The sequence below is a fragment of the Cyanistes caeruleus genome, chromosome 3 (genome assembly GCF_971803275.1).
Source record: "Cyanistes caeruleus chromosome 3, bCyaCae1.hap1.1, whole genome shotgun sequence".
NCBI lineage: Eukaryota > Metazoa > Chordata > Aves > Passeriformes > Paridae > Cyanistes > Cyanistes caeruleus.
This window is the reverse complement of record NC_141703.1, coordinates 36,829,068-36,850,932: the sequence shown is the minus strand read 5'-3', so window position 1 is coordinate 36,850,932 and position 21,865 is coordinate 36,829,068.

Here is a 21,865-nt window from a genome sequence, read left to right as displayed (position 1 = left end):
AAACCCTCTAATGGAGAGCTGACCTGAGCTGGTACTTCCACTTGATGCAGAACTAATTGGCCTAAAAGGTAGTTGTTTGGTCCCAAAAGGACTATAGTTGCATAAGACTAGTTCTACCTCTGCACTAATAAAACCTTGCCTCACAGATGTTTTCTTAACAGAGCTTTTACAGATGTAGATATTTTGCTGCATATAATATCATTTCATAGAAAGTACAAAGAATATTTTTTTCTAGTACTAAAATGAATATAGAAACTCTTGCACATTTAGGTGAAGTTTGAAACACTCTAACAAAAGCAATCATGTTATTTTCAGCCTTGATTATTTCCTTTTTCTGCTTCTGCCACTTTCTGTATTTCTAATGAGGCTTAATCTGTACGGTAGAAATTCCAATGCTCAGCACATTATGTAGGTAAACAAGACCTTTGATATTTGGCTATTTCTGTCCTTTGAACATAAACAGAAGAAAAAAAATAGCATTCCAGATTGTCACTTCTGATACATTCACACTTCTTAGTTTGGAAGCTTGTCCTATATGTTAACACACATTTATTGTTGATATAAAAAGGCTTGCCAGCATACTGTGAGAGTAAAACATACTGCGGCTATAAATGGACCCAGGAGAGGTATGTATTTCCCTCTTTCTTAGGACCTAATAGGGCTTCTGATATGTTAAATTTGACAGGTCCATTTTTTTTTCCATTTGCAGGATTTATCAAACAGCCCAAGTCTCTGAATTCTCTTAAGGCAATCTCACCATGTTCTGCCAAACACAAAAACTTTTAGGAAAGTGCTGAACTGTTTATTCATCCTCTTATAGATTTACATATGACATCCTACAGGGGTCATTCTTACATCCATCTTATTTCCAATAGCACAGGTTAATCAGATATCCTGATGCCATATCCTAATATTATTCATAAGCTGCTTATAATTTTTCTCTGTTCTATTTGTTAAAGTCAGATTTTTCTTTCTTAACTTTCACTGTCTGTAAGTCTAGAGAAGCAATGTAACCAGAAAAGTCAAATCTAGCATTAGTACCCCCATAAGTTATCAAGCAGTTTTCAGGGTTTTGATAAATCCAGAATTTGTTTTCTAGGTTCAAATAATAGCAGATACATATTTCACTAGATCAAGGTACTCAATGCCCTAATCAGTCTGGCCCTGACCTTTTTCAGTGAGGGGCATCCAAAATTTCTCTGGCTTACCTCCAGTGTCTTGCCACTCTTGTTGTAAAAAATGTCCAATTCATATGTCCAACATAAATAGACCCTCTTTCAGCTTAAAACCACAGCCCCATGTTCTGCCACTACCCATTTAGTGAAAAGTCTCTCTCCCTCTTTTGTAGCCCCTCTTCAAGTACTGAAGTGCTTGATGTTGGTTGATGCAAAGCTTAACATGACCCAGCAATGCATGCTAAGAGCCCAGAAATGCAATCATATCTTGGACTGTATCATGGCCATCAGGGCAAGCAAAGTGATCCTGTCCCTCTAGTCTTCTCTCATAAGACCCCACCTGGACTGCTGAATCCACCTCTGGGGTTCCCATCACGGCAAGGACATGGACCTGCTGGAATGAGTCCAGAGAAATGCCACCAAGATCATTAGAGAGATGGAGCACGTCCACTATGGAGACACTGAGACAGTTGGTTGTTCAGCCTGGAAGAGGAAAGGCTCTAGGGACCTTAGAGTAACCTTCAAATACTCAAGGGGGACCTAAAAGACAGCTGGAGAGAGAATTTTAACAAAGCCCTGTTGTAAAAGGTCAAGAAGGAAAGACAGAGAACTAAAAGAGGACAGATTAGACATTAGGAAGAAATTCTTTACCATGAGAGTGGTGAGGCACTAGAAGAGGCTGTCCAGAAAAACCATGGGTGCTTTGTCACTGGGAGAGTTCAAAGGCAGGTTGGATGGGACTTTAAGCAGCTTGGTCTGGCAAAAGGTGTACCTGACCATGAGAGTGGGTTTGAACTAGATGATCTTCATGGTCCTTTCCAACCCAGGCCATCATGTGATTCTCTGATTCTATTGTTCTACCATTCCATGATATAATGAGCTCTCCCCAGAGCCTTCTCTTCTCCAGGCCAAACAACTTCAATTCAATACTGTGTTCATAGGAGAAGTGCTGCCGCTCTCCAGTCATTTCCATGGCCCTCCCCTGGATCTTCTTTAACATGGTTGTGTCTTTCTTATTCTGTAGGTCTCTGAGCTGGTCACAGTACTACAAGTGGGTTCTTAGACGACCAGAGTAGAGGGGAAAGTTACATGCCTCCACTTGCTGGCCATACCACATTTTATACAGCCCAGGATCTAGCTGGCTTTCTAGAGTGCAACTAGCATTGCTGGCTTATGTCCAAATTTTCATCCACCAGTACCTTTGAGCAGTTCTCCACCAAGCTGCTTTCAATCTCTTAAAGGACCAGGGTCTCCTTTGCTCTGGGTCCCTCCTTGGAGGCATCAGCTCAAGCTGTTATTTTGTTATTTAGTTCTTGCATCAAAATGAAATTATTGTAAGAATTGAGACATCTGAGACTCTACTATGGGAAACCTGGGGTTGAGCCAGTAATCAAACCCTCTCTGACTGTGTGGTGTACTGTGTGTAGGGAGGCAAGCGTAGCACTGGCCAGCCCCCAGGAGCCACCTGCTGTGGCTTCAGCTCAGGTGGTGTGTTTGTGACTGCCAGAGTGGCTTCTGTATGGGTAGACACGAAAGTTTCCTTAGCATACAGAACCTTGCTGTTCTGGGACTGTCCTTCCTGAAGAATGTTCAGAAGTGTGTATAAACACGTGATATAGAGAATGTGTAGCCAGGCTCCACAAAGTAAAATAAGCAATCAACAGGCACAAACATTTATAAAGAGACTAGAAAATAAGAGTTTAATTTTTTAAACAGCTGTGAAATACTATAAGAGTATGCCTAAAGAGGATGGAAAGTCTCCACCACTAAAGATGTTTAAGGGATGACTGAAAATGATCCTGGGCAACCTGCTGTAGGTGTCCATGCTTGAACAAGGGTGTTGGACTAGGTGATTCCTTGCAACATAAACTGATTTTTGGTTATGTGATTGCTCTTACAAACCTTCACCATAACACATCTGCTCAATACACACACAGTCACATATATGTGACTATGTGTATATACACACTTCGTATACATTTGGTTGCTTCCAACAGCTTTTACTAGTGTAAATAGGATTATTTCACCGGTGTCTTAGATTAGTTAAGTATGCAAACAGTGATAGCACTACAAGCAAGTTGATGGCAACATCTGATATAGAAATAAATTTTTTTTAAATTACAACATTTACTTTTTTGTTTTAAAAAAAAAATACCAGTTAGTTTTACTCAATCTTGTGACTAAGTTTTGCAGTAGACTTCATTCCTGTTCTTGGCTTATGTGTTTGCATATATAAATGCTTAATGTGTTCTTGTTTACTTGGAAAAGTAATGGTCGTTTAACCAAAGTTTTGAAAGGGAAATTAGGAAGTCTTCCAGCTTGTCTTGACCAAGAAAATAAGCTGTGAAGAATTCTTATACAAGATGATTGCTTTTGATATTCACCTCAGAAATAATGGTTTTTTTTGTTTCAGAAAACACATATGTAATGAAAATTTTAGTGACTTACATGAAAAATGTATGCCTTTGGGAAGGAAACTAATGTTAAAGAATGCTGTATCTGTTTGCTTACACATCCCCCTTGAGGAGATGTTGTCCACAAACACAGTTGCAACTGATATTAGAGGCAGTAATAACTTGGTATGAGGTTTTGTTAATAGAGGATTTCTATAGTCAGGGATTCTATAGTCACTGAAATGATTTGAGTATATAGCTAGTATAGTTTAAAATACTAATTAAATTGTACATTCCATTATTTATTAGCATGTGGAAGAAACAGTTCAGTGAAACTGTATAAATTTTACGAATTGAAAATGCAGAAAGTAGTTGAAATTGTCTTTCTTGCCTGGCTTTTCTAATGTGCACTAGTTTCCTCTTCATTTAAAATGAGAAAAATGTGAACAACTGTTGTAAGGCACATTTACACTTCCGTGTTTTTTGTCAAAAAATTAATTTCAGTAATGGTAAGAGACACTTGTAATGAGTATGTTCAGAATTCTTCTATTTATAGAATTCAGCATCAAAATTATGCCACATAAGTTTTGAACCTAAAAGCACCAAAGACCCTTTCATGATGAACCTTCCATTCATCAGAGTATGGACAGCCTATGTCCCTGTGACAGCTGTGATTAGAAGGAAATTGATTTACTTATTACACCACAAAGACAGTTATGCATTTGAAGATAAAATAACAGAGCAGTTAACCTTCAGGTGTTGAATGTTTTGAAGAGCTGAAGACAATCTTGGCAGACATTGTAAGGAAATGGTAGAAAGCGTCTCTTCAAGATATAACGGAACCAGTTGATTTTTGCTGCAATGAATGATTTAATATTATTGAAGAGCTATTATGTCTGTTATTAACCAATTTTCAAAACGAGTTCTGGTAGGGAAGTTTCATATTGCATCCCAATCTAAAGGATTTTTTTTGTGGAATATACTTATTACACAGAATTAGCTCCGAACTCTGCCTCCTCCCTTCAGCGCAGGTTAAAGATGTGAAGACTTCCTACTCTATTACATTCCTTGGATGGAGCAAAATACAAGGGTTATTCATATCTTAGAATTGTCTGAGACTAGCCACACAGAAATAAGTGCTTGTCTCTCCAGAAAGGTAGAGACATCTGTAGGCCAGCTGAAGCACATCTACACCAATGCACACAGCTCAGGCAACAAACAGGAGGAGTTGGAAGCCATTGTGCTGTAGGAAAACTATGACACAGTTACCATTGCATAAATCTGGTGTAAAGGTGCACACAAGTGGACTGCAGCAATAGATGGCTGTAAAATCTGCAGAAGGGATAGGCAAGGAAGGAAAGGCAGTGGGATAGTCCAGTATGGTAGGGAGTGGTTTGACTGTCTGGAGCTTCATGACTGTTATGATAGGACTGAGTGTTTATGGTTAAGAATCAGGGCACAACAACACAGACATCCTGGTGGGGTGTCCACTCAACCATGATGAAGAGGCAGACAAAAATAATCTATATGCAATTGGTCTCATGTTCAGCCCTTTTTCTTATGGATGACTTCAACTGCTGGAAATACAACACAGCAGAGAGAAAGCAGTCTAGAAGGCTCCTGGAACGTACGGAAGACGTACAACTGGTGAGTCAGCTAGGAAATGGATCTGGACCCCACTGGATCTGTTACTTGTGAACAGAGAAGGATTGGTGGATGATGCAGTGCTTGGAGGTTGTCTTAATCATGGCATTTAGATCTATATCTAAATAATAGAGTGTTCCATCCACAGAGAAGTAAGGAGGTGGGGTCGGCAAAAATGACACCTTGGACTTCAGAAGGACAGAGTTAGCCTGTTTAGGAGGCTGATTGACAGAGTCCCTTGAGAGACAGTTCTGAAGGGCAAAGGAGTCCAGGAAGGCTGGGCATTCTTCAAATAAATGTTAAATCCCTAGGAACAGGTCATTCCCAAGTGCCGATAGATGCACTGGCAGAGAAGAAGACTGGGCTGTCTGAACAAAAAGCTTTGACTGGAACTCAGGCAGGGAAAAGAGAGTTTATGACTTTTGTGAGAAGTGGAAGGAAACTCAATACTACAAGGACATGTGAGATTATGCAGGAAGTAAATTTGAAGGGTCAAAGCCCAAATGGATCTTCGGCCAATTATTGGTAATATGACTATTGTCATGGAAAAAAATGAAACAAGTTTTCATAACTACATCAGCAAAAAAAGGATGGCCAATAAAAAAATCCATCCTTTGTTGGATCCTGGGGAAATATAGGTACAAAGCCTTGGGGCCAGGTTTGTTTAATATCTTTATCAACATATGGACCTGTAAAAGCTTCAAGAAGATGAAGTGCCGGGTTCCTGCACTTTAGTCACATCAACTCCATGCAATGCCATGGGCTTGGGGAAGAGTGACTGGAAATCTGCCCAGAAAGAGTGTGGACAGCAGGACTAGGTCATTCATTGCCCTCCTGTACTTGGCACAGTGAGGCTGCATCTTGAATACTGTGTTCAGTTTTGGTTCACTCACTGCAAGAAAGGTATCGAAGTGCTAGAGCAAGTCCAGAGAGGGACAACAAAGTTGGCACAGGGCCTGGAGCACAGGTCTTATGACAATAGCTGATGGAACTGGAGTTGTTTAGCTGGGAGAAAAGGAAGCTCAGGGGAGACCTTATCACTCTATAACAACCTGTAAGGAGATTTTATTCAGGTAAGTGTTGGTCTCTTCTTCCAAGTAACAAAATGAAATGCCCTCAAGTTGCACCAGGGGAGATTTATATTGGGTATAAGAAAGACTTCTTCATGGAAAGGTTTGTCCAACACAGTAATTGGGAAGGGTTTACCAGGGAAATGGGTGAGCTACCACGCCTGCAGGTATTTTAAAATTGTGGGGATGCTGGACTTGGAGACATGATTTAGTGGTGACTTGATTGTAAGAATTTAATGGTTGAACTAAGTACTCTTAGGGGTCTTTTTCAACCTAAATTACTCTATGATTATGCTATTATCACCTCAAAATATCTCTTTGTCTCTTCTTCAGCAATGCTTCAATATTTTAAATATGTGCTAGCCATATATTAAAAATTAACTGAAGTCAGTGGAATCTAGTCTCTTACCCAAGGATGTACAGGGGAGGAGAATTTCCTAGATAATAATTTACAACACTTACTTTCTAGAGAATAATGAGAGTAAAGCATGACTGCATGTACATATTTCACTTACCATCACAAGGTAGATATAATATTAGGTAAACTCAAAGTAAACTTAATAAAAATTAACAGCCTTTTGACAATGGCACATATTCAAAAATCTGCTTTTTCATAGGTCTTATGTCTGAAGTATTTAGTTTAAGTTATCATTAGATTGTGTTTGGACTATTAGTTGTGTGTCAACATCATTGCAAATATAGCGACAACATCTGATTCATTTTGAAGATGGATTGTAAGTACCAAATACTATGTTCTCAGTTCTTCTGAAATCTGAAAATGACTGTCATTTATAATACTGCCTGTTCTTTTAATGACAACATTCACATACCAGACTAAAAATATTGCAGTAGGAGACAAAATTTGCTACCAGCTTGCTCATGTATATGACAAGAAGAGGAATAGCAGATATCAACAAAGTAAAGATACCAGTAATCTTAGCATCTTGAATTTATTAAGAGCTCTTTTGCTTGTTAAATAAATAGAGTCCCTCCAATTGTTAGTAAAGTTCTCGATCCCAGGGTGAAGACTTTCTTCTTCAGAACAACATAAGTTACCGTTACTAGTTGGACTTCAGCATGGCTATTATAGAACTATGGAGTCAATATGAGTAATAACATTTTAAAAGATGAAACAGAAAAATTCTATATATTTAATAGGATTTATTTATTAATCTATTCATAAAGACAAGGAAAATAAATCTAAAATTTCTGCAAACCCGAACTAGATACTGAATTAAATTACTTCATGATTTCATATATGGTAATTAAAAAATCTACTAATAGTAGAGTATCAATTTTCAAAGTGAAGTATTGGGATTTAAACATGTGAATTCTAGTAATGTCAAACTGAGTCACAAACCTGCAAATCTGCATTTGGAAATGTAATGTTTTGTGTTAGAAGAAAAATTCTGTGTGAAATGTGAAATGATTTAGAAGTTAAAGTAAACACATTTAAAAGTAAAATTTTAACAGAATATTTTCACTGACACATACAATTTCATGAAAGTGGCCTGGAACAGTTTCTCAGAGTATATGGTACAAAAATGAGTTTTGGACAGTTTCAAGTGTTATTTTAAATTTTTTGCAAATATGAAATGGATTATACATTCTTCATTTCTTATGTATATTTTTATATTTCTTTTCCAAAGTAATAAGAATAAAAGAGTTGTTATACTTTGCACAGTTTTTATTTTTGTAGCTAGCATGCCATCTTTGTTAAATACAAGTAGTAAACATTTAAATATTCTGGATTACAAATGTAATACATTAATGAGGAAGTAATAGAATTTCATTCCATGTGTCTGCTTATTAGAGATCAGTATAGCTCCTATTGGTATCAATGACAATTAAAATTTTAAACTCAGTAAAACATACATCAATCACCTTTCCTTTTAACAATAAAGTACTTTCTTAATCTAACGTAGCCTAAGAGGCCATCTGGATATATAAATTTAAAAAGTAAGCTGTTTATAAAGTATAAATGACACTTAAATTAGTTTGTTTCCCATTCCTTATTTTACAGGTTCCTTCAGAATAAAGTATAGAAGTATGGATGTCATGAGGCAAAAACATCAGCCTCATGCTTTTGGTTGTATCTAGGATTTTTTTTAAAAAATTGTTAGACTAGAATTATGTTTTTTGAAATCATATTGTGTTGTTTTCAAAATCACACAAAGGTGATCTTGGGGATTAAAGCAGTAATAAAATGGATAAGTAAAATTTATTCTGTTCTCAAGTGATTCATGCACTGTTAGGACAAAAGAAATTGAAATTATTTCAGAAGTGGAAAAAGAGCTATATTGGCTGTGTTCCTGTAGAAAATAAAAAAATTACATAACTAGCATGGCACCCCAAAACAAAACATTCTCGTAAGTGGATTTGAAAGCTAAAGGGACACGTCCATAAATCCAAAAAATTATTCTCTGATGAAACACAACTCAAATCCAGGTAATTTTATCTTTGCATTATGAAAGAGAAAATATCAATTTAATGTCTATCAACAAAATAATTATCAGCCTTTCTTCTGGAAGCCAGGTCTTAAGAAAGGAACAGGAAGCATACATGGGATAACAGCTAAGTTTCCAAAGTCATTTCCAGTAGCAGGATTTGGCTCAAATAACATTGAGGCAATCCTCCTTTCTATTGACAGACCTCGGTGATTGTGACTAGACATGATGAAAACTCAGCTGAAGCTGTAAAGAGTCCCATACATCACCAATAAAAGTGAGTAGAAGGAATCTGCACGTTGCAACTAGCTATATGTCTTTAGTATATCTAATCCATGTTCACATGCAGACCAATTCCAGATGCCCAACAAAGACCATCTCCAATGGGGTTTTAAGCCTGTAAAATATCAAGGCATTTGTAAGACTGATTTGCTTTGTTTTCTACCTTCAGACAAGTTTGTAACTAAAAATTTAATTTATGAGGGCACTGAATCTTTACACTAAATTTTCAGTTCCCAATGATATTAAGAGCAACTACATATGAAGAGACTGAAGTATGATTTGAGCTTTAGCAAGTAAATGCATTAAAATCTATGCTATGACAAAAAAAAAATTACTATTCTTGTGGTTGTTCTGCAAAGTCTTATTTCCCTTAATTTTTTCAAATAGAACTTGGGAAGCTATTCTTCACATCAGTGAGCATGAGTTCATCCCCTTCCATTTACTGAAAAATACACCAGGTGTCTTATGTAGCAGAAACCCAAGAATTTTTCTCCTGATGTGTTTAACCATGCCACAGACAATGTGCATAACTACAGACAAAATAAGTATAACCACAGTTATGATCCGATTATAAGAGATGCCTCTGCCTGAATTAAGGTGCAAACAAGTGCATATGCAGAAGTCAATAGCACGGATTTTATTTAATAGTAGAAGTGATGCAGAGAGAAAGAAGCAGGAGGAGAGGCAAGGAAGGGAAAAGAGAAAGACAGTGAGTGAAAAAGAATGATTAAGCAAAGACACCATACACATGGATGCCTGTGGAATCCCATGGTTCCTTCTGATCTTCTCAGTGGTGTGGGTCCCAGAGTCCTTCTTCTGGAGGTGTCGCTTGTCACAGTCCAAGTCACAGGTATGCACAGGGCACAGCTGAAGTTCATATGACTTGAGGTATCATGTGTATATGACCAATGCTGAGAAAACAGACATAAATAATGTATGCAATGTATAATTTTCCAGTCACAGAGACAAGACATGTCTTGTTGGAGGTGTTCAATTTAAAGAACCAGAAAAGAGGCAAGAGAAGAATGAGTAAGAGAGAGCAGTGTTGTAGAGACATACAGTGCAGTCTTCCTCAGTAGGCAAACTTCCACTTAGAAAGCTAAGATCAAAGCTAGCTGGTAGTATTATTTAAGTAATTGAATGCAAATGAATGATTCTGGATTTTCAGAATAATAAAGTTCTCCATCAAATAAACAATGAATGTGCCATGTACCATCATGAGTCAACAACACATCCTTGTAGCAAAGAAGACTAATGGTGTTCAGGGCTGCATTAAGAGGATTATTGCCAGCAGGGACTGAAGTGTCTCTTCTATGAGGAAAGACTGAGCTGTGATTTTTCAGTTTGGAGAAGACAAGATTGATGGAGGTCTTATAAAAACACAAAGACCTGAAGGGAGCCTGCATGAAGGTTGGAGTCAGGCTCTTTTCAGTGATGTCAAGTGATAGAGGCTATGGGCACAAAGTGAAACACAGAAGGTTCCATCTGAACATCAGGAAACACTTTTTCACTTTGAGGATGATCAAGCAGTGGTACAGATTGCTCAGAGAGGTTGTAGAGTGTCCATCCTTGGAGATGTTCAAAAGCTGCCGGGACATGGTCCTGGAAAACTAATTTTAGGCAACCCTGCCTGAGCAGGAGGCTGGACTAGATGATCTCTAGGGGTTCCTTTCTTACAACAGCCATTCTGTGATGCTGTGAAATATCAGCCATTGACAATTGTGTCTAAATCTACACCAGTAAATATTCTACAAAGGTAATTTCTAAGAGATGTGAATAGGCCCCTTGAAAGTATTTCACATATTTTTGCCATTGCAAACATATTTTCATGTAAACAATTCCTTTTGGAATCAGGAACAGTTAGTTTTTTCTTTATCATAAAAGCTGATATAAATTTTCTTCATTTATGTATACATATTTTGTATACTGTGTGCTGAAAAAACTACTGGTATCTTGAGCATATTGTAAGGAACAAAACTGATAAACACGGAAAGGAGAAAAAAAATCTGAATTGTAAAATAACCAGTCTGATAAACTCTCAATCTTTTATCATAGTAAGAAAAATAGTCTGGTATGTTCTTTCTGTGATAGACAAGGTTATGAAATACACAGAAAAATGATGAACAAAATCCACAGTATATGATAAATAGATTACAAAATACATTGAAATAATGTAATGCACTGAAATAAATAGAATCTCTGGAAAGACACCCAAGCACCATGCTTTATTCAGACAAAAAGGAAAAAGGTTCCAGGATGTTTAATTTTTTACTCACTTTAATGGAAGCTGTGCCTCCATAATGGTACTTAGAATGGTATTCAATATCATACAAAGATTGGACCTAATCCATAATTTGGTTGCATTTTAATTTGTTGGATAAGGGAATTAGAGAGACCCTGAATTGAGCTTCCTTAAAGGTTCAAGTAACTTCATCCCATTTAATCTAGGTTTTGGGTTTGGTTTCTTTAACACTTCCAATTAAGAATTTCTCTCTTTACTAAGAGTGAAATGATGGGATTCTTTGTTAGGAAATTTTAGTTGGGAATTTGACCATTAATTTAACTGGAGCTGGATGCTTTTACTGCTCATTGTCAGATGTTTTTGTATAAAAGCTGCTAGCTCTGCACTGATATTTTGTGCTGCTCTTCTTTTATAATTCTTTGTAGAAAAAAATAAACAAACAAAAACCAAAACCAAAACAAAACCCCCAAACAAACAAAACTCACACAAAAGCAAACAAACAAACCCCAAAACAAAGCCAAAAAGAAATGCCACGCCCTCCCTGTTTCTAGTAATGTATTCTGTTAATAGTTTTTTAAGGATAATATTGCCTAAGTCTTCTTGAAATTAGATCCTGAATATAGTTTTGAATTTTACTCAAGGTCAAACATTGTTTCTTGATGTTCATCTGACTTTTATCTCCAGAAAATTGGGGATTCTTTTGTGTTAAAAAAATAATTTAAAAAATATATTTACTTTTATCTGAAAACATAAAGGAACAGAGGGAGTTGTGTACAGTTACCTAAACTTTATTTCTTATATTATTTTCTATTTCCTCATATTCAACATATGCATAAAATATGTGAAACCTTTTTTTCCTTCTTGTTTTGAATTAAATAGGCAAAGGTACATTGAACCATTTATGAAATCTAAATCATTTATAAGAGAAAATTGTTTGCAGTCTATCAAAATGTAGAAAAAGAGTTTCTCAAGAGTACAGACCTCTTATAAGATTTTTTTTCCCTTTTACATTCAGGAGGAAAAGCTGTTATTGTGTGGAGTGTTTCATCTGCTCAGTGTAGCATTAAATAAATATCTCTCTGCAGGTTATCACTATGCCAGCAGGGAGCTTAGATGCATGTGTGCACAATTGTTCTCAGCATATGAAAAAAACAAGGAAACTATATGTTTGAATGTAAAGTTAAACAGATAATGCAAAAAAGTATTGGAGAAACTTATTTCTGCTGTATGTAATACACTTCTGTGTGCCATGTACTTTACACCCCAAACTATGTGGTAGACTGAGATTTATATTCATACAAAATCTGGTTAAAGACACAGAGAAAGCACTCATGCTGGGGTGTCTTAGTATGTCAAGTTTCCATCAAAACCAGTCAACACATGCATCTGGTGTGTCTGAAGTATCTGTTTTAATTCAGAGTTGTATTTATTTGTCAGTTACAACTTCTTTTAATTTAGGAACATTTCTTTCTAGGATTTTCATGAGAATAATTGATTTTTTAGTACCACATAACCAAATAAAGTGAAAAATTTTGTACAGAGAATTACCTTGTAACTTCTTCCAGTGTGAATTAAGAATTTATGGCTCTTGTGTTTCCTCACTGAATTCTTCTAGTGTCCAGATTTGGGGCGAGGAAGCAAGATAAATAATTGAAGACATGCAGAGGGTTAGAGATTAAGCGGAGGACAGAGATACATATGCAAAATTTAGTATGTTTATAAGAAAAATTCTTAAAATTAGGTAGAGGAAAATTTCTTATTAACAGTATACTCCAAGGTTTTGCCTCTAAACCTGCCATTTCAGCTTGGTTCCAATAGGAGCAGAGTTTTGATGCCCCTAAAATAATACAAGGCTAGATACAAATCAAGAACTTCTGTTAAATATGTCTGTGTTGACCTATGTGGCTTGAAAATCTCACTGCTTATGGTTTGGTTCTGTAAAGATCCCGTGTTTTATCAGTCAAAGTCTTCAGCCCTGCACATATAAATGGCAGCATCTCAGAGAGAATAGTGTTTCCATATCTGTGTCATACCTACAATTGTCTTTGAGTCTGGTGACACTGAAAAAAAATAATGTCCAAATCTGAAATCACAGGAGGAAACTGACCCCTTGTTCATCTACTGAGAACACTTGGCTTGGAAGAAATCATAACAGATGCTACTTACAACTTAAATGGTATGAAGAAGGAAACGCTGCCACTTATAAATTAATAGCTTTGTGACATAAAGTGATAATTTATATTTCTAGGTTTCAAAAGAAATTTCAGGCTTGTGTGTACCATAAGGATGTTTCACAACCGATTGTGTCTCCTTTTCCGGCTTTTAAGAATGCAAGAGAACTGAGATAAATCCCATATTTGGATCCATGCATATTTTCACCACACTCTTTTTAGATTAATTCTTTTCATAAAATAAAAGTTTAATATACTTAAATTTATAATATTTACTCCTATAATGTAAAGATAAGTCTTGAACCTGTTTCAGAGGATAAATATTTGATAAATAACTTCACATGCCTACAGATGCTAATAAATCAATTTAATTAAAAAGGGGAAGAAGGAACAGATCTAAAGTTGGAAGAAAATACCAAATAATAAAAAACCAGCTGTATGAAGTACATTTCAAATAATAACATCTACAATGAGGAGAAAAAATATGCTAGATTCTGAAACTAGATAGAAGATAGAGTGGCTGAGTAGTTCTGTAGGTTTTTTTTCTTTCAGGAAAATTTCATTAAAAGAATGGACTTAATAATGACAGAGAAAGCTATTACTGTGGTCCCATAATTAATCTTTTATAAAGCACATTCTGTCAACCTTCAGTAAAAGCTATTCAATACAAATAACTAGTGAGGCAGTTATATAGCATATTATATTTTCACTTTTTGCACCAAATTTACAGCAAATATTTTGAGTTTGGCTCAGTAGGATTGGGGCTTTTAAGAACCCATACTTTCAAGTTGAAGGGGACCAGCATATATTTGGTAGCAATATATGCTACCAAACACATACCAAGTGTTTGGTAGCATATATTCAGCTACAATATGCCTTTGAAACTATGCAGTCCTGAACTGAGAATGTCAGAAGCCAAAGAATCCCTCTTAGCTGCTGAAACACTGTTGCATAACTCAAAAAACCAGTTATCCTTAAAATTTTTATCATCCATATTGTCTGCTGATATATGCAAATTAAATGTGTTGGGTTTATTGAGATTTTGACTGAAAGGTATTTTTTTTCCCCTTTGAAATAATTAATGGTAAATTTTGGGTTTATTTTACTTTTTTATTTATGTAAGCTTTTTCAATATCCCTTTTAAAATATGCTTAAAATAATGACTTCCATATCCTGATATCTATTTCAGCAGTATTTCCTTATTCTTCTTACTTACACAGCAAAAGATCAAAATAAGCTTTTTTATCACAAGTGTATCATGCGAGCTCAGTTTTTTTTGGTGCTCTGGATACCTCTCAGAATAATTTTTTCCAGAAGCTGTCGTTCATTCCTTAAAAACATAATTTATGCATTTACCTGCACTAAAGCTATTTCTTTGAATGGGTCAGAGTTATTAAATAATTTCAATAACTATGTGATTTTTGTCTTGCTCATCAATTTAGCACGTTGACAATATTTGTGTCATCAGAAAATTTTATCAAGAGTATTTTTTTTTCAAATTTAGTTCCAGAGAAATGAAGGGAATTGTGACTATCGCTGGTTGGTACCAGTCCTTAGGGAATCCTACTAGAAATAACAATGGTGTTTCTTGGAATATTTTATTCTTTTCATTCATAATGGACTGGAAAGCATTTTATCATTCTTTTGGGATAAAAATATATCAACCTGCTTCTTTCTAAACACAGTTTTATTGAACATTAAAGCCATTTTTCTGAAGGTATGATTTAAGCATAATGCTTAACTTTCTTCCTTAAATATTGCCATTCTTTCAATTTTCCTGTTGCAGTATCATCAGTGGCAGTGTTGCAGTTTCTTTCTGATTCCTTGACTTTACATAAGTGATGTAGGATGCTGAAAACACAATGCTCTGCAGCAGATAGGAAAATGTGTCCCTTCCTGACTCTGGGCTGAAGGATGAAATTGTTTCTTTCATCATGATGTTCATTACCTTTTCTTCATGCAGCTGAATTTATGTATGCATATGTAGTCCCTCTCCAACAAACTTGTCACACCCCCATTTAGGTACTGGAAAGTTGCTGGAGGGTGTCCCCCGACCTTTTTATTTTTCCAGGCTGAACAATCTCAACTCTTTCAGCCTCTCCACAGCAGAGGAACTCCATCCCTCTGATCAACTTCATGGCCCTCCTCTGGACTCACTCCAACACCTTCTTATGTTGGGGACACTGAAGCTGAATGCTGTACTCCTGGTGAGGTCTCATCAGAGCAGAGCTCACGTTGGGAGAATCACTTCCTTTGACCTGCTGGACCCACTCCTGCAGCCTAGGATATGTTTGGCAGTTAAACTAAGAGACAGATACACAAAATACAAGTCAGGTACTTTGGATTTTAGAAATAGAAGTTTTGAAGTTCACAGAGACATCATAAAGAAGCATACTGGAAGCAGAGGAGAAAAGAAATTGAGAAAGAAGCTGCTTCCAAAGCTGATGATGTGAAATAAGACAGTTAAGAAAATGCTAAGACTGTTTTTCATAAGAAAGGAAAAACATAATACCTGGAAGAGTGAATAGATATCAGCTGGCATAGATTAAGAGAAACTACTCTTTTATATTGTTGGTTTCTTAAATAATGAGAAATCAAAAAAACAAGTTGACCCACAGAAAGTTGTGAAAAAGCAGGAAATGGAAGTCTAATTTTCCTGTTACAATTAAAATATTTTTTTTGCCTGTTCCTTTAATAATAAATTTGCTATGAAAAGATACTGAAATAATTTTAAAAATGTCTGCAAGAAAAAAGAAAATGGAAAAACATATTCAAAACATGAAGGAAAAGGTATTAAACTCAGAAATTAAACTCTGACAATGGTTGCCTCATCCAACAGGGAAGCCACTGACTCACACATCAAACCCAGTGATATCCTAGTAAACATCCTTTAATGCCTAGTATCACCCATCACCCTCAACAGATTTGTATGAACAAATATAGATTGTATTCTATGCCTGTACCAAATTCTATTCTGATCTAAAATTTTATGGATAAACTTCACAAGTAAAGAAGAGGTATTTTCTCTGTTGATTGTTGAAAGTCTCTGTCTCTAAATAAATAGGTAAGTAAATTAATGCTGGGACACAAATGTCACATCACCTCTCTTCAGCCACAGATTACAGGTTTGTTTGTTTTCTCTGCTCTAATTAATAGCTGAATGACTATACTGTGACGATGCAGGGCGACATGGAGTTCCCAGGCAGTGCAAAGGAGATCTCCTTTATGGCAAAAAGCAGGTTTTTTTAAGCAATTAGGTGGTTACCAGTTTACACAATTTTAAGGCACAACAAGTCCAAGTCAACCAAGCACCACACACCACGATGTGGGCATGCAGCAGTCAAACATCATGTTCTTCACATCTCTCGTGTCTCTCTACCCCCATTCCAGCTGAGTCACTCTCCCACAGGTCCCCTCTACTTAGCCTAAGTCACAGGCCTGAGCCATGATTTTACAAGGGTAACAAGGCCCTTATTTTATAAGGTTTTACCTATCTGCAACACTATATTTTTAAAAAAGTTTTTCCAAGAGGAAAAAATTAATTTCAGCCAGAACACATTAGAACTTAGTAGCCACAGTGTTATCTACAAAAATGCCAAATATGAACTAGAAGTAACGGAGGATAAAACATAATAATACTTCTAAATAAAGGTATTCCAGAATCTAAAGTAAATCCACAGTCTTTCTAAATCTAGGCTTTCATATATTTTGGTTTAGTATCTTTCTAAGAATAACAGATTTATTTCTTCCATTTTTAACTAAGAAAAATATTTATATTTTTAAATTAAACCAATAAATATAAACAGTTTTGTACAGTTCAAGCAGAAGTATTTAAAAATATGTTTTGTTCATTAGCAAAACCAGTGAATCACCTACTATGGTCTTAACAGGAAGCAACAGGAGACAAACAGTTCAACAGAGATGTATTTTATTGAATATCACTAAAGTCAAACTGAGAAACTGTCACTGTGTTCAATTAAAAAATTCCAAAAACTCTCAGAAATCTAAATGAAGTTTAGATTGTGATCAAATCATATATCTGTGAGTGTCAAACAAGATTCAGGACTTGGAACAAGTTCTTTGTTCTTTCTCAAATGTTAAGATGTGCCTGATTAGCTCAGCTGCCTTCATTGATGCTTTTCTGAAAGGGACAACCATCTGTTTTGGTTCTGGAGAGTGAGCTCTGTTGCTGAAGGTCTGCTGTGGTAACAAGCACAATGAGAAAAGGACATGGAGAGTAATGGCTTTTCTAACTGTTTTCAAAGGCAATGAAAGCTCAAGTTCTCCATGTTACTTAACTTTTCCCCACAATTCATTTCAACTGAGATGGCTTTTCATTTTTCCTTCTCTTGCAGAAGCTGTAGGTCCTGGATGGTCTAATCCCTTTGACCCAAGGAAAGCAGAACTTAGATCTGAAGCTCTGTTTCTTTGATGTATACCCTTTATTCAAATCGAAGTTCATGTTTGACACCCTCCAGTGTAAAGCTCAAGGCCTCTTTATTTGTATGTTTTTCATGTTAGGATTGTTCTTTTCTTATCTTGCTTGGTTCTGTCTCTGGCCTCCCAGCCCCTCCTTATAATCCACATATTTTGTGGTGCTTATTTCTTTGAAAATAATGAACTAAACACATACCTGTATATTTCAGCTGATTTTCACTTCTATAATATCTCAAAAAAAAAAAAAAATCACTATCTTTGTGTTTTTACAATTATTTGTATCATTGAAGTGACCTTAAGTTCCCAGAGCAAACTAGAAAATTTAACTCACTTTTCAGATGTTTGTTCAAAAACAATTAAACAGTTAAATTAATACTTATTTTCCCTTACTTTTATTCCTATTCTGATTCCTATATTTATTCTTAATCACATTTCTGCAACAGTTGATAACATCTGAATCTTGTAGGCCCTCCAAATAGTTATGAAACTAAATACAATTAATTGAGACCTTAAAGAAGAAACAAACATGAAGTGATTCTGAAACAACAAGAGGAGACGGAAAGAAAGAAAATGTCTGCTTTAGCTCCAAAAATTTCTCAGAATAGTATTTTTGGATATGAAGAAAACATTAACTTTATTTCCAATAACTTAATTTATAGAAAAAGAACTACATTTATAGGAACTATGGAGTAGCTGTCTTTTGAACTGGAATTTTCAACCCCAGTAGTTTTCATAGAAAACTATGAATAGAATTATAGAATTTTTGAGGTTGGAATGGATCTTTCAAAAATCATCTAGTCCAACTCTTTGTCATGGGTAAGAAATTTTGCACTGGACAAGATTTCTTGAAGCCCCAACCAACCTGGCCTAGAACACTTCCAGGGATGGGACATCCACAGCTTCTATGGGCAACCACTTCTACTTAATTTCCACTCTTATTGTGAAAACTATTCTTTTTTTATGTCAAATCTTTTTCAATTTAAATCCATTGCCCATTGTCCCCAAACAACGTGATTGTTAAAAAGTCTCCAGCTTTCTTACAAGTCCCCTTATACACTGAAGGCCTCCATGAAGCCTTCTTTTTCCAGTCAGAACAACCTCTGACTCTCTCAGTATTTCTGCATAAGAAAGTCCTCATGATTTTCAAGGCCCTCCTTTGTGTCCACTCAATCAGATCTATATCTGTCTTGTACTAATGATCCCAGAGCCGAACACAGTTGTCCAGATTGGTTCTCATCAAACCAGAATAGAGGAAAAAAATCACTTCACAGCCTCCTGACCACCCTTTTTTTTATGCAGCCAGAATGTTTGACTTTCTGGGTTACAAATGCACCTTGATGACTCATGTCCGATTTTTCTTCCACCAGTATTTGCTCTACAGGTTTTGCTCTACAGGGCTGCTTTCAGTTTATTCATCCTCCTGCCTGTATTGATAGGGTCTGTCTTGACCCAGGCACAGCCCCTTACACTTCATGTTGAACTTCATGAGGTTTCCATGGACCCAGCACCCAAGCCTCTCCAGATCCCTTTGGATGGTATTCCTTCCCTCTAGCAAATTGACTGCACCACACAGCTTGGTGTCATGCACAAACTAGCAGAGGCTGAACTCAGTCTCATTGTCACTGGTGAAGATGTTAAGCAGTACTGGTCCCAATCTATACTTGGTCCATAAATATATTCCTGAGAGACACAACTCATAACTGGTTTCCATTTTGTCCTACAGTCCTTAACTGCAACTCTCTGGACTCTAGCAGTCCACACCTCAAGTCACACTCTCCTGTTTAGAGATAAGAATGCAATGTGGGACCATATCAAAGGCTTTACAGAACCCCAGGGTGATAGCTCTTCTTTTGTCCACTGATACAGTCCTTCAGAAAAGGCCACTAGCTTAGTCAGGCATGATTTTCCCTTGATGAAGCCATGACTTTTGTCTGTCTCTCATCATCTCCCTGCCTTCCACATGCTTCAGCATAAATTCCTGGAAGATCTTGTCAGGTACTGAGGTGAACCTGACTGGTAGCTAGCTACCAGGGCACCTCTTTTTAAAAATGAATGCTATATTTCCTTTTCTCTGGTAACCGGGAAGATCACCTGGCTTCCATGACTCTTCAAAAATGATATATTCAAATATATTCAAATGTGAAAGCACTTTGGCAACTAAATATATCAATTTTCTTGGGGCTTTGGGATGCATTTCATCAGGTCTTATGTATGTCATAGAAATCTGAAAATTTAAATTTTAGGTAATTTGGAATTTTTCTTATTTTAATGATTTTCCCATTATTTTTCTCATTTTCCTCTATTTTTTCTTTTTTTTTTTATTAACACCCTGACAAAAATGGGATAATAGGCTTGCTTTATTTGCAGTTCTTGTATAAGCATCTGCCTTCCATTATCTGATACTATTTCTAGTTGTTTCTCTTACTGCATGTTCTCCTGTGAAGACTGCTTTGATGGCTTCTTTTCTCTGTTAGATAGTTGATATATTTTGGTGACTCAGAGAGATGTCTCTGTGACCATCTCTGCTTTGATGGATATTGCCTCCCTTTGAATTGGTGCAGTACTGCCTTTCTATTTTGCTGTCTTTCCTTTTCATCTGCCTGAATTGTCTTTATGGATGGAAGGAACTCATTCTTTGTGACCGGAAGGTGAATTTCAAGGGTTGTTTTATCAACCCCAGAAGTCAGAATGCAGATATCCATGCCTTTGCAAGGCACCTGCACTCCTGACAGTTACACGTCAAAAAACACAAGACATTTAGGATAAGATTATTCATGTCCTAAAGTAAATATCTAAAGTGACCCTAAAGTATTGCATTCTTCATTAATCATTTTATCTCCATTTAATACAGAGGGAGATGGTCATTAAAGGCTCAGTTGCAGACAGCTGCATTTGAGAAATCTGAAGTAAGCTGAATATGCAAACATCTCCAAGTTGTTGGCTGACTTTATCCATGTAAATGACAAGGATAAAGGGGAGAAAAAGTGTATGGTATTAACACTGATATAACTATTTATTAGTATTACTAACCAAATAATTGTCTTTTTTTAGACAAAAAGCTTTTTTTTCTCCTGCTTTTTCCTTTTTTTTTTTTTTTTTTTTTTCTGTAAATATCCTAAACCATCTTGCTCTCTTTTAGGCTTTAATACTACACTTTACAGAGAAAAGCCTGTCTAAAATTCCCACTAGGAAAGACCCATCTCATTCTAGCAACTTCGACATCTGTAGGAAACAAAAAGAAAACACAAAAATTAGACCCTGCTAAACCTGGCTCTGCAGGGAGGATTTTACTAGTGTGTGAATAAGGAAAACCATTTGTCCTCATGGACTCATGCTGACTGTGCACAGAGGAGGTTGGGGTTGCTTCCCACCCCCACTCAAGATGTTGCTGTTAGAATAAGGTTATCTGTTTACCAGCTTGTTTACATTCCTTTAAAAAAAGAATCAACACACACAGCCTTAAAAAAACAAAAACAAAAACAGTGGAAGTGAATAAGAAAGCAGTATATGAAAAAGATATATATTTATAATGTTTTAATAAATTAATATTGATAAACCATCAGCTGTTCTTACTATCTATTATCTCTAGAAATATCTAAATTCTCATGGAAAAGCCATCGGTGCCCCTTTTTTTCTTATCTATAACACATTTTTCATCCTATACGACTTGTAGCATTATTTGTTACTGAATTTGTCTGAAACTTTCTTTTAAATACATTTTTATTAGCTACATGTAACTTCATACAAATATAACTGTGAATTCCCAGCTTACTTTGTTTTTTAATGGAGGAATGCTGAAAGTCTAATTAAATAAATGGTTTTATTTGCTGTTCCTTTTTAGCTCCCCTAAAACCATACTGGTCAGTCTCTTCTCACTTTCCTAATGATGTGGTTTCAACCTTGCCTTAATATCTTATGTGAGATTTTCAGGCTACCTTTGAGCTAACATTTTTACTTTGTGTAGGAAAACAAGAACAACACTAAAATGAAACCAAGTCATCTGA